Consider the following 14,213-nt stretch of genomic DNA (forward strand, 5'->3'; position numbering starts at 1 on the left):
TATTTTATAAGTTTCCACCTCTCTAAGTGATATCATAAAACAGAAATCAATAGGTCTTCACAGAGTTTTAACTGTTTATTTACCTATTCAATTTAAAAAAAAAAAAAAATTGCTTTCCCCTAAATGATGTAGAATAAATAAAAGTCCTATGGGTAACAGGCCTTTCCATATGACCAACAAAGATATTTCTACTCTGTGGGAAAAAAAAAAAAGAAAAAAAAAAGTTGAAAAAAATCAATACTACAGTGTAGGAAGTTTTAAAAGTATTCAAATTTTAAATTCAAATTTTTTATCGGTGTTATTTTATATTCAGCACTCAGTAAAAGTGGGGTAGATGTATTTGTTTAAACAATTATAGTTCAGTTACAAATTTAATTAGGTAGATTTATTTGCACAGCAGTTCATTTGCATAATGTAATCTGACACTAGTCCAAATTCCCTTGGTATATAACAAAACAGAAAATTATTATTTTTATTATGGTATTTTTGATCAGTTAATCAAGACTATGTTCCAGTTACAAGAAAGCAAACAGAACACTCATGTAAAACTAATTTTCTAGTGTAACACATTTTTAAAGAAAGTTGAAAGGAAGGAATGATATTAGCCTAGTCTCCATCAATAGCAAAAATAACATTTATGCTACCATGTTCCCGTGTTCTGTTACTGTATTAAAGTTCATTCGAAGTCACCTCTGTAATATATGTCCCTCATTAATAGCAGCAGTGACTTCTTTGAAAATCATTTTTACAAAACACAGATACTGCACCTTGCTATAAAGATGGAGCTCAAAAATTATGAGAATCACATAATAGTTGAGGTTGGAAGGGACCTTTGGATGCCATCTTCTCCACCCCCTCTCCTCATGTAGGGCCACATAGAACAGGTAGCCCAGGATGATGTCCAGACGTCTTTTGAATGTCTCCAAGGAGGGAGACTCCTCAATCTCTCTGTGAAACTTGTGCCAGTCACAGTAAAGTGTTTCTTAATGTTCAGATGGAACTTCCTGCATTTCATTTTGTGGCCATTGCCTCTTGTCCTTTCACTGGGCACCACTGTAAAGAGCCTGACTCCATCTTCTTTGAACCCTCCCTTCAGGTATTTATAGAAAATGATAAGATCCCCTTTGAGCCCTTTCTTCTCTAGGCTGAAGAGTCCTAGGTCTCTCATCCTTTCATCATAGGAGAAGTGCTCCAGTACGTTCATGGCCCTTCACCGAACTCTTTCCATTAGATCCATGTATTTCTGGTACTGGCAAACCCAGAAGAAGAAGCAAAGCTGAAACTCACCCCAACAGTTACTCAGAATAAGTAAAATAACTCAGGAAGAAAGAATCTCATAAGCTACAGGGAGCAAGTCTACTAAGCAAAATGGCGGATAAAAGCTAAATTTCAATGCAGTTCAGGTATAGAGATTAGATTCCTCTCCCTAAATCTACAGTATCTGAGGAAGTCTTTCCACTAGTGTCAGAAACCTCTGCAGGATAGTACAATGCTAGACCATGACATAATACTTTGCTCTGTTGGGATCTCTATCTTGGTCTGCATATATATAACTTTGGGAGTCAGTAGACTATATTTCCACCATTGTCACAACTTTATTGTACAACAGAGGTATTTACAGTCAGGTCTACTGGCATAGAAATTTTAGTGAGGTTACCTTGTCTACAGCATTTTTTTTTAATTCAACTTAAGCATACCATAATTGTTTTCTAAGAGTTTGAAAACTTATGTTTCTTACTGGTGGGTCACAAGACTTTCTTAATAATGATTTACTTTGAGAGGATATTTCAAAGACTATAATTTCATGTGCCTCATTGCCTCAATAATTTTGTGAAGTGTAGTAAACGGAAGGAAAACAACCTTTTTATCTCTGATCATACTGGTTTTATTTATTTATTTATTTATTTATTTATATTATTATGTGCTATAAGCCTTTCTTTGATTAGAACATCAAAGGAATGATTTTATCAGCAGTACACTTCAGCTTTGTTATGTCTGATATCGTACTTCAAAGTCCTAGTTATATCTCTTGGTTGTTTGTTTCCTCAGGGTGCTCTAGACATGGTGAGTTCTAGCTAATGGTGTGGAAAGGGATGTGTCAGAGCCATAGAGAAGGACAGAGGAGACCTGAGTATGAGCCTGGTGGAAGACTACGATTTCTCTTTTTCAGAACATGGAGTCACTTTGTTGGCTCAATACATATCATATGTTGGCTCAACACATCTCAACACATCTCTTCTGGGTCCCACCATCTGTTCTCATTCTTACAAAAAGCAACTATTTTCCAAATCTCTTTTTTTGGGGGGCCTTGGCCAACCTGATCTAGTGTGTGGCATCCCTGCCTATGTCGGGGGGTTGGAGTTGAATGATCTTTAAGGTCCCTTTCAACCCAAGCCATTCTATGATTCTATGATTCTATGATTCTATGATTCTACGATTCTATGATTCTACGATTCTATGATTCTATGATTCTATGCCATACACTCATCAAGTTAACAACAGACTATTTAGTTTCGATTTTACCCTCCCCCCAACACTCCTCCCCCCCCCCCCCCCCCCCCCCGGATAATTCAACAATCTTCAGCCAATAGGGAGCATAAAATAAAAATAAATAAATAAATAAATAAATATTAAACATGAACAGATTGTTCTGGACAAATTTCTACCTAAACCATTCTGTAACCTAACCCTAAAAAAAACAATCAGACAGCCTTTGGGAGAAGGAATGGAGACTGTTTTTTAAATTTGTTTATTTGTTTGTTTGTTTGTTTGTTTTCTCTTAATACTTTTAGAAATCCTTCTCTGACTGTATGTTAACATCAGATGCATCCCATTTATTCCTTAAATTTACCTTTGGCTCTTAGCCTTTTTGACCTTCCATCTGTATTGGACGAATGTTATGAATAAATGGAAATAACTCCATTACTGTTTAACATAAAATCTCTGCATTTCTTGAGCTTCCAGAATGGTATACATAACGTAAACATGTATTTACTGTACTTATTACATTGAGAAGATTATTCCAGTATATATAAGCATCCAGAAAATGACAAACAGCAATATTATGATTACAGAGGAGAAGAACAGACTGATAGACATTTAGAAAAGCTTTAAAAGCAATTAGGATTGGAGAGGGAATCACTGTCAGGATCATCTCTCAATCTTATGTTCCATAAGGCCACGGAATCATTCTTTTCCCTTATTCCAGGTAAGTACGTCAGCAAGCAGAAGGAAAAGTTCAGGCATGACAAGTTTTGCTGTCTTCTCCCTTAGTCATTCGAAAGTTATCAAGTTGCTCCTTGCTCCTAGGGTTTTAGTGTTGCTCTAATACTTATGTACAAACAATATTTAAAATAGGTGAAAAATGTATTGATATTTGTATAATGAACAATTATAAAGAAAGTGATAGACTACCATTTCACTTGCTCAAATTCATGTTTTTAACACTTAGCATATAACTATTCAGCATTCATCTGCATTTTTTTTCCTGTCATATTAGTTTATCTCTTTGCTATAGGAGAACCTTTTATGACTATTTTATGTGGAATAATTGTTTCTAGAAGTACTATGGATTAAGAGTGCCCACTAGTGTCAGTTTCTGTGCCTTAATGCTTTTTTAACCTTTTTGAATAAGTGATATATAAATGTATATTGATATATATAAAATATGTATATTTCACTGGTGCAGAAAACACTGAAAGCAACAAAAACAGAAAGGAAGTCTTGATCAGAGTCTGAGCAAAATAGTTTTAAATGAAAGAAGACACTGGTCTTCCCTTATAGAGCAAATGTTAACATATTTAAGAAGAATATGGACTTTAAATAATGAATAGTCCTGTAAATCTGCCTTCTGTCTAATGATTGCTTACATTACTTTGGAGATCTCAAGATGAATTAAATTCTGATTTATGGCTGGAACTTTTCATCTACTGATATCCAAAACATTAGATCTGGTTTAGATGCACAATTAAAAAAACTCTCAGAATAATATGAATGTGATAGTTTCATATGTACATTAGTTGTCATCCTGAGTTTCAGAAAGCAAAGAAATCATTCATGCAATTTTCTTTATTCTATTTTTCATTTTGTTAACAACAAATAAACCACATCAGTGGATACAGTCTATTACTGGACTTTGGAAAGTATCATTGTGCTTGTGCTACAACAATGCAACATTTATATAAGTTGTGATATGTCAAGTTAGCTTCTAAAAGAGTGAAGGATCATGAACTACCAGGGAATCAAGTTAAAAAATCATCTACAGCAACAATCTACAGCAACATCTACAGCAACATTCTACAGCAACAAATAAAAATGACAGCCCACCTAATAAATAACAATAATAATAATAATAATTATTATTATTATTATTAATAATAATAATAATAAATCTATTTAATTTGCTTGTTTGAACATATCACTAGACATTAAAATTCTCACTGTCCCAACTGCAGATTTAGAAAGTATGGAAATTTCTGCCATGTTGAACGACGTGTATGTCAGTCTCGATTACATCAACTGGGGAGTTACCAGGTTAGCTATTTAAGCTAGGAATTGGCCCTACATTGTATAATTTGTCTGACTTGGTTATGCCTGTTAGAGAAAAGGACTGTTTAAGACAAATTCACTTTGAAGGACCTATGTCCATCATAGACTGGGTATGACTATGTTGACTATTTAGAAACAGAGCACTATATCATATCATTCTAGACAAGTATTACAGAATTCTTACAAGAAGAAAAAATGGGAGCACACTCAGTATTTCTGATACTGATCAGATGTAACAAGGCAGGCAATGGCATCTCCACCTCAGCTGCAAAATGAATGTTATCATTCTCCAGAAAAAGGTGGCAACAGCAACTATGACAGATGGATGGCAAATATATTGTAATGATTTAACAACTGCCTGTTAAGGACCACCTCTTGAGAGAATATTTGACTTTAAAAAAATTCCCATCCCTAAAATGATCCAGATTATTAGTATACAGACAGGAATTACTGAATGGAAACACTCTGAATATTTGCTATTTCAAAGTACCTTCTCTATTCTGATTGACACTTATTTTCTTAGACCTGATGAGCTCAGGTCCTTCTCAGATGGCTTTCATTTGTCCTGAAATTTGTCTTCAGACATTTTCTCTTCATCTTGGATATTGTCAAAAAGTCATCATGAAGAGAAGCACTCCCTGGTTCACGTATTTAAGAAGAGCAATAAGAATCTTTATTAAAAGTAATGAAGCTTAAAAAGGAGATGGAAAATGCACAAGAAAAACATTAATCAAGTCATTGATTGACCAGCAATGATCCAATCAATCCATAATCGTATTCACAAAATATGTGCTATAGCAGTAACTGAGATTTCTCATACTATAGTAGTGGTCCAGGTATGATATATAGTGTCCAAAATCTGATATTTCACTTCAGATTCCTAAGAGAAGTCAAAATGCTACTAGATGAACGGCATGCATGTAATTTGACATGCAAATAGGTTCTTCTGAAGTCCCCATTAAGTCTTTATATCACTTGAATTCATAGGCACAAATTTTAGATACTTAAAGAAGTATTTAATTTAGGAACCCCATCACTCTATGGTTTATTCTACATTCAGTTGAAAGATCTTCAGAGGTTTTCACTGCTTTCTATTTTCTAATATACAGAGATCACAATATGAATAGATGCTTACTTTTTACATTTCATTTAAATGCCTGCAGCTAATTGCATTGAACAAAGGTCCAAGTGTATTTAGAGTTAAGTTAAAATGCAGGGAATAAAATTGATTTCATCTAGGAAAATAGATGGTAGGTAGATGGACATCTAGCCCTAGAGTTGAACTAAATTACTTGGATCTTTCTATAACTATCAGAGAAAGATAATCATCAACAGAGTGCAGTTTCAGTCTGCTTTAGGTAAAAATGAGTCACATCCAAAATGTACCTACTTTTATCCTGAGGTATTTATATGAATCACATTATCTTAGCACATGAACACTCAAAAATTACGAATGTTAATTATATTCCTATCTATCACGTGCAATAAGATGGCACTGTGTTAGTTAAAGATAAAAAAAAAAAAAACATACACATTCAACCAAACACATGAAAGCTTTCTATATATGGACTTAAGGAAATTTTCAATAAGCCTGTTGGAATAGTACCATATTTCCAACCCTAGAAATATGGTCATTTATTTTGGAGAGGCTGTGTGGCCTTGTCACTCTCTCCCAGAACACCCTATAACAATGTTTAATTTATCAACATGGATACAGCCCCTGCTTCCTAGCAGTTCCTTCTGACATTGTCAGGAATTGCCCAATGCCAGGTTGTCCTTAAGATATAGCCATATCTTCCTTGTACTCACACAGATCCTTGTGGGTTGGTTTAATAAAAGTGGACTGTCTCTGGACTATCTTTAGGTTTTACTTAACTATTTCTGCACGTGTGGAATAGTTCACTTCAGTGATTACACACACTATGATTAAGCGTTATGGTAAGACTGCAATGAGTTTGGCTCCTTCTAAATTACCCAGTGCTCCAGCAATGTTGAAATGTCCTTAGCATGTTCAAATATCCCTTATGACACAATGTATTTTGTTATTTAAAAAATGCCATGAAGCTGCAATGAACTTCCCTTATTCTAAACACTTGGAACAAAGCCATCCCACAAAAATAAGAATTGTTTTAAAGATATAAAACAGGGGCAATTTATGGCATCTCAAGTAGTATCTAGTGAATCTGACCTAGAGAGACTCTGACAATTGTAGACATATAAGACTTGAATACAGTGCAGATACATCCTCAGAAATGCAGCCACAGATCTTTATTACGCACTATAACTTAATAATTAATAATAGTTCTTATAGTAGTGCAGTTTATAGAGGTACCTGTTTACGTTTCACTCGAGATCACAGAATCACAGAATTGTAGGGGTTGGAAGGGACCTCAAGAGAACATTGGGTCCAACCTCTCTGCCAAAGCAGGTTCCTTAGAGCAGGTTGCCCAGGTAGGCATCCAGACGGGCCTTGAGTATCTCCAGAGAAGGAGACTCCACAACCTCCCTGGGCAGCCTGTTCCAGTGCTCCGTCACCCTCACTGTGAAGAAGTTCTTTCACATGTTGGTGCAGAACTTCCTGTGCTCCATTTTGTGGCCATTGCCCCTTGTCCTGTCCCCACAAACCACTGAAAAGAGATTGGCCAAATCCCACTCTCTCCCACACTTAAGATATTTGTAAACATTGATAAGATCTTAACATGCTTTTTTTTTTTTTTTTCCCCCTCTGTAAATGCAAAATTTTGTTCTTGAAACAAACAACAAAAAATGTTTTGTTTTGTTTTCTACTATAGCAGATTGTGTTACCCTTGGGATTTGTGTTTCACCTTTCCAAAGACTGTATTACAACATTTAATAAAGCTCTATGATGTATCTTCTTTATTATATTGAGTCCTCCAGGAAGTATGTTTGCACCCTGCAGTTCTTGTTTGTTGTTTTGATGTATGCCAGAATGGTTTCAGTAGATCGAAAGATTATAAAATGCTAACTCCTGAGTTGATTGAAACATAGCAGCACTATAAATCTTTGTGATAGATTTTCTTGCACCAAAATTAGGTCAGCTTTATTACTTACTTTAGGGTTATTTCTTTTTGTATGAAATGTTATCAACAATAAAACAAGTTAGTTTACACAGTCTAGTATAAAATTCTTATTTACTTCATCAAGTCCTGGTACTAGAAACATTTATAGTATTTTTATCAGTGTTTTAGGTGTATGTGACATCCTCTTTCAGAAACCATCCTCTATGCAAAAGTGACAATGCTAATTTACTTATAGCACAGAAATTAAGCACATTAACATTAAACACTTATAGGTATTTCCTTCAGAAGAAAGGCTAGTTTAATTTTCTGAGTATTATTTTAGTGTCAGGAGAAATAAATAAATAAAAAAAAAAAAGGACCAAAAATGATAAGAAATCAAATAACAGTGAAATGTCTTTGTATCCAGAATTATAGAATTATAAGCATTGCTGGACACATTTTTTTACTTGCTCAATGTTTACATTCTTTTAATACTACATCTGACATCTGAACCATTATATCTTACAACAGATGATTGGGTATAATTAATCATTTCTCTTCAGCTGACACTTGTCTTTGACCCTGAACTGCTCATACAAATGTGTGTATACCAATGTCTAGCAGTGAATAGGAAAATCATTCCCATTAAATGTAACATCTCAATCCACACTTTTAGTTGTAACACAGGTTAGGGAGTACAGCTGGGGCAAAACATAGATAAATGTGTAGTAGGAGGAATCTAAAACTTCTTGCTCCTGCTTTGCCACTGGGAAAAATGTCTGTTGAATGATGATAAATGCAAGGTATCTTATATGAGGGTGAAAAGGAAAGGCAGGAAGGGGTTTCCACCATTTTAATTGTTGATTCCATTTCTACCCCTCTCTCTCTTTTTTTTTTTTCCTTTTTTTTTTTCTCCATTCTAATTCTAATCTTTTCTTTATATAAAAAAACAAAGAACAACAACAACAACGAAAAACTAATAAGACAATTGAATTACTCAGTTTTACTCTGATACAATAACCTGGCCATTCCTTTTCTAGGTTTTGTTCTTCTAAAAGCTGCAAAGCATACTTCAGCCTAGAGACAATTGTCTTCTGAACATATTATGCCATTGACAAAGACCCCAAACAAGTTGAATAGCTCACCCCAAACAAGTAGAATGGCTTTTCTACAGGAAAAGTTTATTATGATATTGTATAAAGCAATAAAAGTGTATCTCTGAATCACCTAGGGAAAATTTATGGCTCTCCTATAAGATTTTATTTAAAATAACATGCATGTCAACATAAAGCAGTGTTTACTTTGATACTATAAGTAAGAATACTCCCATTGTAAAAGGAATCAATCTGAATTATAGAAATCTCTAGGGACAGCAATATATAGGACATTTTAGTGAAGAACACTTGATCAAATTTATTAATGTTATAGACCTTATTGTCAAACATCAGTGCCTCAGTAGTTTCTTTCAGCATATTTTTATGAAATTTACAGTTTCATAAATATAAATATTTGTTTTATTTTGTGTATGTGCATGTTTTTGTTTTTGTTTACTTATCAAACTGCTGTTTAATGCAGCAGGCAGCTAAACACCACACAGCCATTCACTCACTGCTCTCCAGTGGGATGAGGAAGCAAACTGGAAAAAGAGGTAAAACTCAATGAGATGAGTTAAAGACAGTTTAATAGAACAGAAAAAAGGAATAATAATAATAACAACAACAATATAAAAACAAGTGATGCATGATGCCTAGCAAGATCTCTGAGCAGTGACAGCCCCTTTGCCAACTCCTCCTAGTTTAATTGTTCAGCATAATGCCATATGGTATGGAATATCTCTTTGGACAGTTGAGGTCATCTGTCCTGGTTCTGTCCAGAACAGAGAAAATAGAGATTTTAATAGAGAAATTTTAATAGAGAAATGGTCACATCTGACACTTCCACTTCATACAGTAAATTTTCCTCAGTATAATATTATGCAAATTGAATCTGACCTACAGGTCCTCTGTATTTCCTGTCCCTGAATTACTCTGAAATTTATAAATTATCTATATGAGTCTACCTCAAAACATCTTGCAAATTTTGGGAGACTACATATTTCGTCCTTCAGATAAAACTTTACAGGATTCCTTTGTCATAAAGGAAAAAGTGCTGGTTACAGGAGTGCAAACATTGCCATTAAATTTTCTCTGCTCCTTAACAATGACCTAAACAAGCTGAAGAGGATGATCTGTAGGTCATTTCTTCCTTCCTCCTTTATTTTCCCTCTCTCTCTCTTCCTTTCATTTGTTTTTCTTTCCCTTCTTCCATTCCTTCTTCCTTGTTTCCCTACCTCCCTTCATTCTTTCTTTTTCCTTCTCTTTTTCTTTCTATTTCTGCTATAGCTATTGTTTTCATGCTTTTATATAACTAAATTTTTTATTCTTTTCCATTCATTGCATAATTCTGGTATAGTTTTTGAAATTCACTTTCCAAGAAGAAAGAGAAAGAGATGTAAAGATTTATTGTTTCCCCAGTGGGCTAGAAATTTACTCAAATATATTTACATTTTTACATTGGTATTATAACAATTCTCAAAACGCTCAACTTTTCCTTTTTTTTTTTTTTTTTTTTTTTTTTTTTTTTTCTGCTATAGCCAAAACTTAGCTTTTTGTAAAGACAGGATGGAAATCAATAATTAGTTTAAAGTATATTTTTAAAGTGTGTTAGAAAACAGTCTAAAATAATTGTCAGGACACATATATTATGAAAGCCTTATGGACTTCACTATTCTTTGAAAAACAGTTTAGTATAAGAATAAATATCTGTATCCAGCCTTCATCACCTGGATATTCCATTTTTACTTAATGCCAGGAATCTAATCTTCAACCAGACATCCTAATGAGAGTGCATGCTCTGACAATCTGCTGGATAAGCTACTGTATGCAGAGCAACTTCATTATTTTTAATATATGTGGTCTGGCAATGAATACTTGATATTTCGTTTTACTCCTATTTCATCAAATTTCAGTAAAGATCCATGAAAAGTCAACTCTGAAGAAAAAAAAAAAAAGAAAAGAATGATATAAACTCCTTCCTAGCTTTGCATTAATAAGTCATTTTTTGTTAATGTAATTGAATTTGCTGATAAGCACCTGGGAATTTTTTGTGTTGTTGTCTTTAGATTAGTAATGCCTTCTCCTAACCTAATGTGCAATAGCAATTTTTGTCTGTTCACTGTTTCTTAGCTAACAAAATAATTTTCTACATGTATCTTTCCTGTGGAGTTCATGTAGTCATGATGGTTTGAAACAACAAGAATCAAGATCTAAAAGGAAAAAAAATATATATATATATATTTCTATCCAGTGTTACATTCTGTGTGTGATATACTTCTGTATCAGTAATTTCTCAGAAACAAGAATATATTATTATTCAGTAACAATAAAACATTATAAATTTAAGGTAATAAATAATGATTTGAATGTCTACTTTAATCTAAAATTCAGTTTCTTACGGGTTTCTCAGCATATCTAGAGTAGACACTGCAGAAAAAATGTAGAAGAGTGGGTATTCCTACAGCATCAGGATTGCAGCTTGTTGCCGTAGTCAGGCAGGGTAGAGTATTCCTTCTGCTTTCATTCAGATTGTTCCAGACATTCTGCAGTCAGCACATGTCAAAATAGAGCCTACCTTCTCTCCTACTGAAACTGTAGTAACTGTTCTTAGTCACTGTAGTATGACAAATGTTTTGCTGCAAACAGTTTTCTGATCTTAATAGCGATTTCAGACACCTGGAGAATGGAAATGGGTGTTGAACATTATAATTATTTATCTAAAATATTATTTGACCAGAGCTGTTATGTCATTGAGATGGCTTTGTATATCTCCACAAATCAAAACATTATAAAACTGAATATATGATTGATTGAAAAACACATGCTATCATGATAATAATAAATGTTACCTACAACTTTAAAACAATATACAGTGCTATTTGGTAATGGTCATATGAAATTAATATGGCACTTAAAATTACTTTAAACCATGTTTGATTTTCTAAAATTTGTTGAAAAAAATATTACCTAAACCTCTGATTCAAATTAAAATCAAGTGGAGTCTTTTGCTATCTCTTAACCTTAAAGTTATTCTTTAAAATTCATGACACAGTTGCCATATTTTTACAATTCTTCACTTCAAATGAATCTTTTCTATTCATGAACAGTACTAGGAATATAAATCACATTACGTGCTCTTTCTTTCCTTCTTTCTTTCTCTTTCTTTCTTTCTTTCTTTCTTTCTTTCTTTCTTTCTTTCTTTCTGTGCATGCTGTTTGCTTGTTTAAAATACATTTGTTAGGAGTATCATATTAAGTTAAATCAGTGTCCAAAATCACATTTCAGCTGAAAATTTCCCATGAGAAAATATTTTCCTTAGAATGTCCAATTCCACTTCAGTGTCAATTCCTTCTTTTTTCTTTTATTTCTTCTTTTTTGTTAAGGAGATGATTAAAGTGGTTCAGAATGACAAAATTCAGGTGAGAATGATTACTGAAGAATGGCTCACTCACACTCCCTAGAAATGGAATTATGTTTTGGAGAAAACTAGAAAGTGGAAGTTTCAGAACAAAAAAGAGGAGATGCTTGTCTATACAATACAAAGTTAATTCATTAACATGCTAGACAGTGGAGAGTAAAATTTCACATGGACATGAAAAAGAGCCTGGAATATTAGCAGGAATTCACTGAGATCTATTAAATACAAAGATAGCTTTAGTTTAGGAATTCATTGAACTGCAAATCATTGGAAGTGGGAAAATTATTTAGGGATGTATTTTTTTGTATTTCCTGTGTCCTTATACTTTTCCTTAGTTATCCACAATTGATTTAGATGGACCTTTGTCTGGAACTAGTAGGATGTTATTAATTTCTTTCTAATAGGAAATTATTGCCAAAGCTATTAATTCAAGCTCTTCGATTTATTTGAGTTTTAGTCATATCTGCCAAGTTTCTGACAGATTTACAGAAAAGGACCTAGGAGTTCTGGTGGATACCAAGTTGAATATGAGTCAGCAATATCCCCTTGCAACTAAGAAGGTTAAAGGTCTTGTTCATTGCATTAGGAAAGTATTGCCAGCAGGTGGAGAGAGGTGATCCTTCTGCTCTACTCAGCATTAGTGAGGCCACATCTGGCGTACTTGGACTAGTTCTGAGCCCCCCAGTACAAGAGAGACATAGAGACACTGGAAAGAGTCCAATGTAAGGCCACAAAGGTGAATATGGTGCTGGAGAATCTCTGCTATGAGGAAATTCTGAGATAGGTGGGACTGTTGAGACTGGAGAAGGGAAGGCTCAGGTGGGATGTTATGAATGTGAATACATATGTGAAGGGAGAGTGCAAAGGAGATGGAGCCAGGGTCTTTTCAATGGTGTCTAGTACCAGGACATGAGGCAAGGGGCACAAACTAAAACACAGGATGTTCTGTCTAAACATCAGGAAAAGCTTTACTTCTGTGTGAGAGCACCGGCATAGGTTGCCCAAAGAGTCTGTGGAGTCTCCATCCTTGGAGACCTTCACAAGCTGTCTGGGCATGGTCCTGAACAATCTGTCCTATGTGTCCCTGCTTGAACATATGACCTCCAGAGATCCCTTCCAACCTCAAAAAATCTGTGATTCTGTGATAGATTTAATATATTTTTAGATATCTGTGATTATACATATATATAATTTTTTTTATTATTATTATTTTTTTTTCAATCACAAGTTTCTGACTGGAAGCAAGCTTGAAGCCAGGCAGAACAAAATACTTATCATATGCATAATGCATTTTCTGTTAGGAAGCCCAGCTTAAATAAGATGCAAAGTGATTTGTGATCCAGAAAAGAAAGATCATGATACTTTAGCATGTCTTCACTAGTCTATTTATTTACTGATGTGTCCTACCATTACCTGGTGACGTCACCATTCCCATCTGTACCACAGACGTATTTCTTCTCTATAGAAAACAGAAAACTTCTTCTGTGTGCTTTAAAGTGACTAAGTAAATGGTTGCTACCCACCAGGCTATGTACCTGAGCCTGGGGAGTCAGAAGCATTCTGTGTCACTGTAAACTACATATAATTTACCTCCTGAAAATTTATGTATAAGCATGAATAATTGAGCATCCCCTGTGCAATGAATGTAGGTAAAACAGTGGAAATCCAAGTCTTTGTTTTAGATAACTCCAGACGTTAACAATCTAATTTGCATATAACAAAGCCATAAAATATCAGGATTTCATTACATTGTCTAAAATTGCAAAACCAAAAGTATACATAAAGTTTATATAAAAATGTATTGCATCTCATTATGATATCCCAAACAAATTATGTGTTATATTTAGTGTGTATCCATTCATACATACATATATTTACATACATGTAAATATAAATATACAACATTTTTAACTGGAATTGTTCAGCATTTTGTAAAACAGAAAAATATAAACAATACATTTCTTTGTGATTCACATTAAAAATAAAACTAAGCATGATTAAGAAATAAGAGTAAACACACAACAGTTCTACTAGTATGTGAACCACAAAACAAACAAACAAAACTCCTTAAAATTCTGATTTCATTTAATAAAAAGGAAAAAATTACAAGAAAAAAAAATTGTTTTGTTTTGT

This window comes from Cygnus olor, chromosome 1 (assembly GCF_009769625.2).
Source record: "Cygnus olor isolate bCygOlo1 chromosome 1, bCygOlo1.pri.v2, whole genome shotgun sequence".
Classification (NCBI taxonomy): Eukaryota; Metazoa; Chordata; class Aves; order Anseriformes; family Anatidae; genus Cygnus; species Cygnus olor.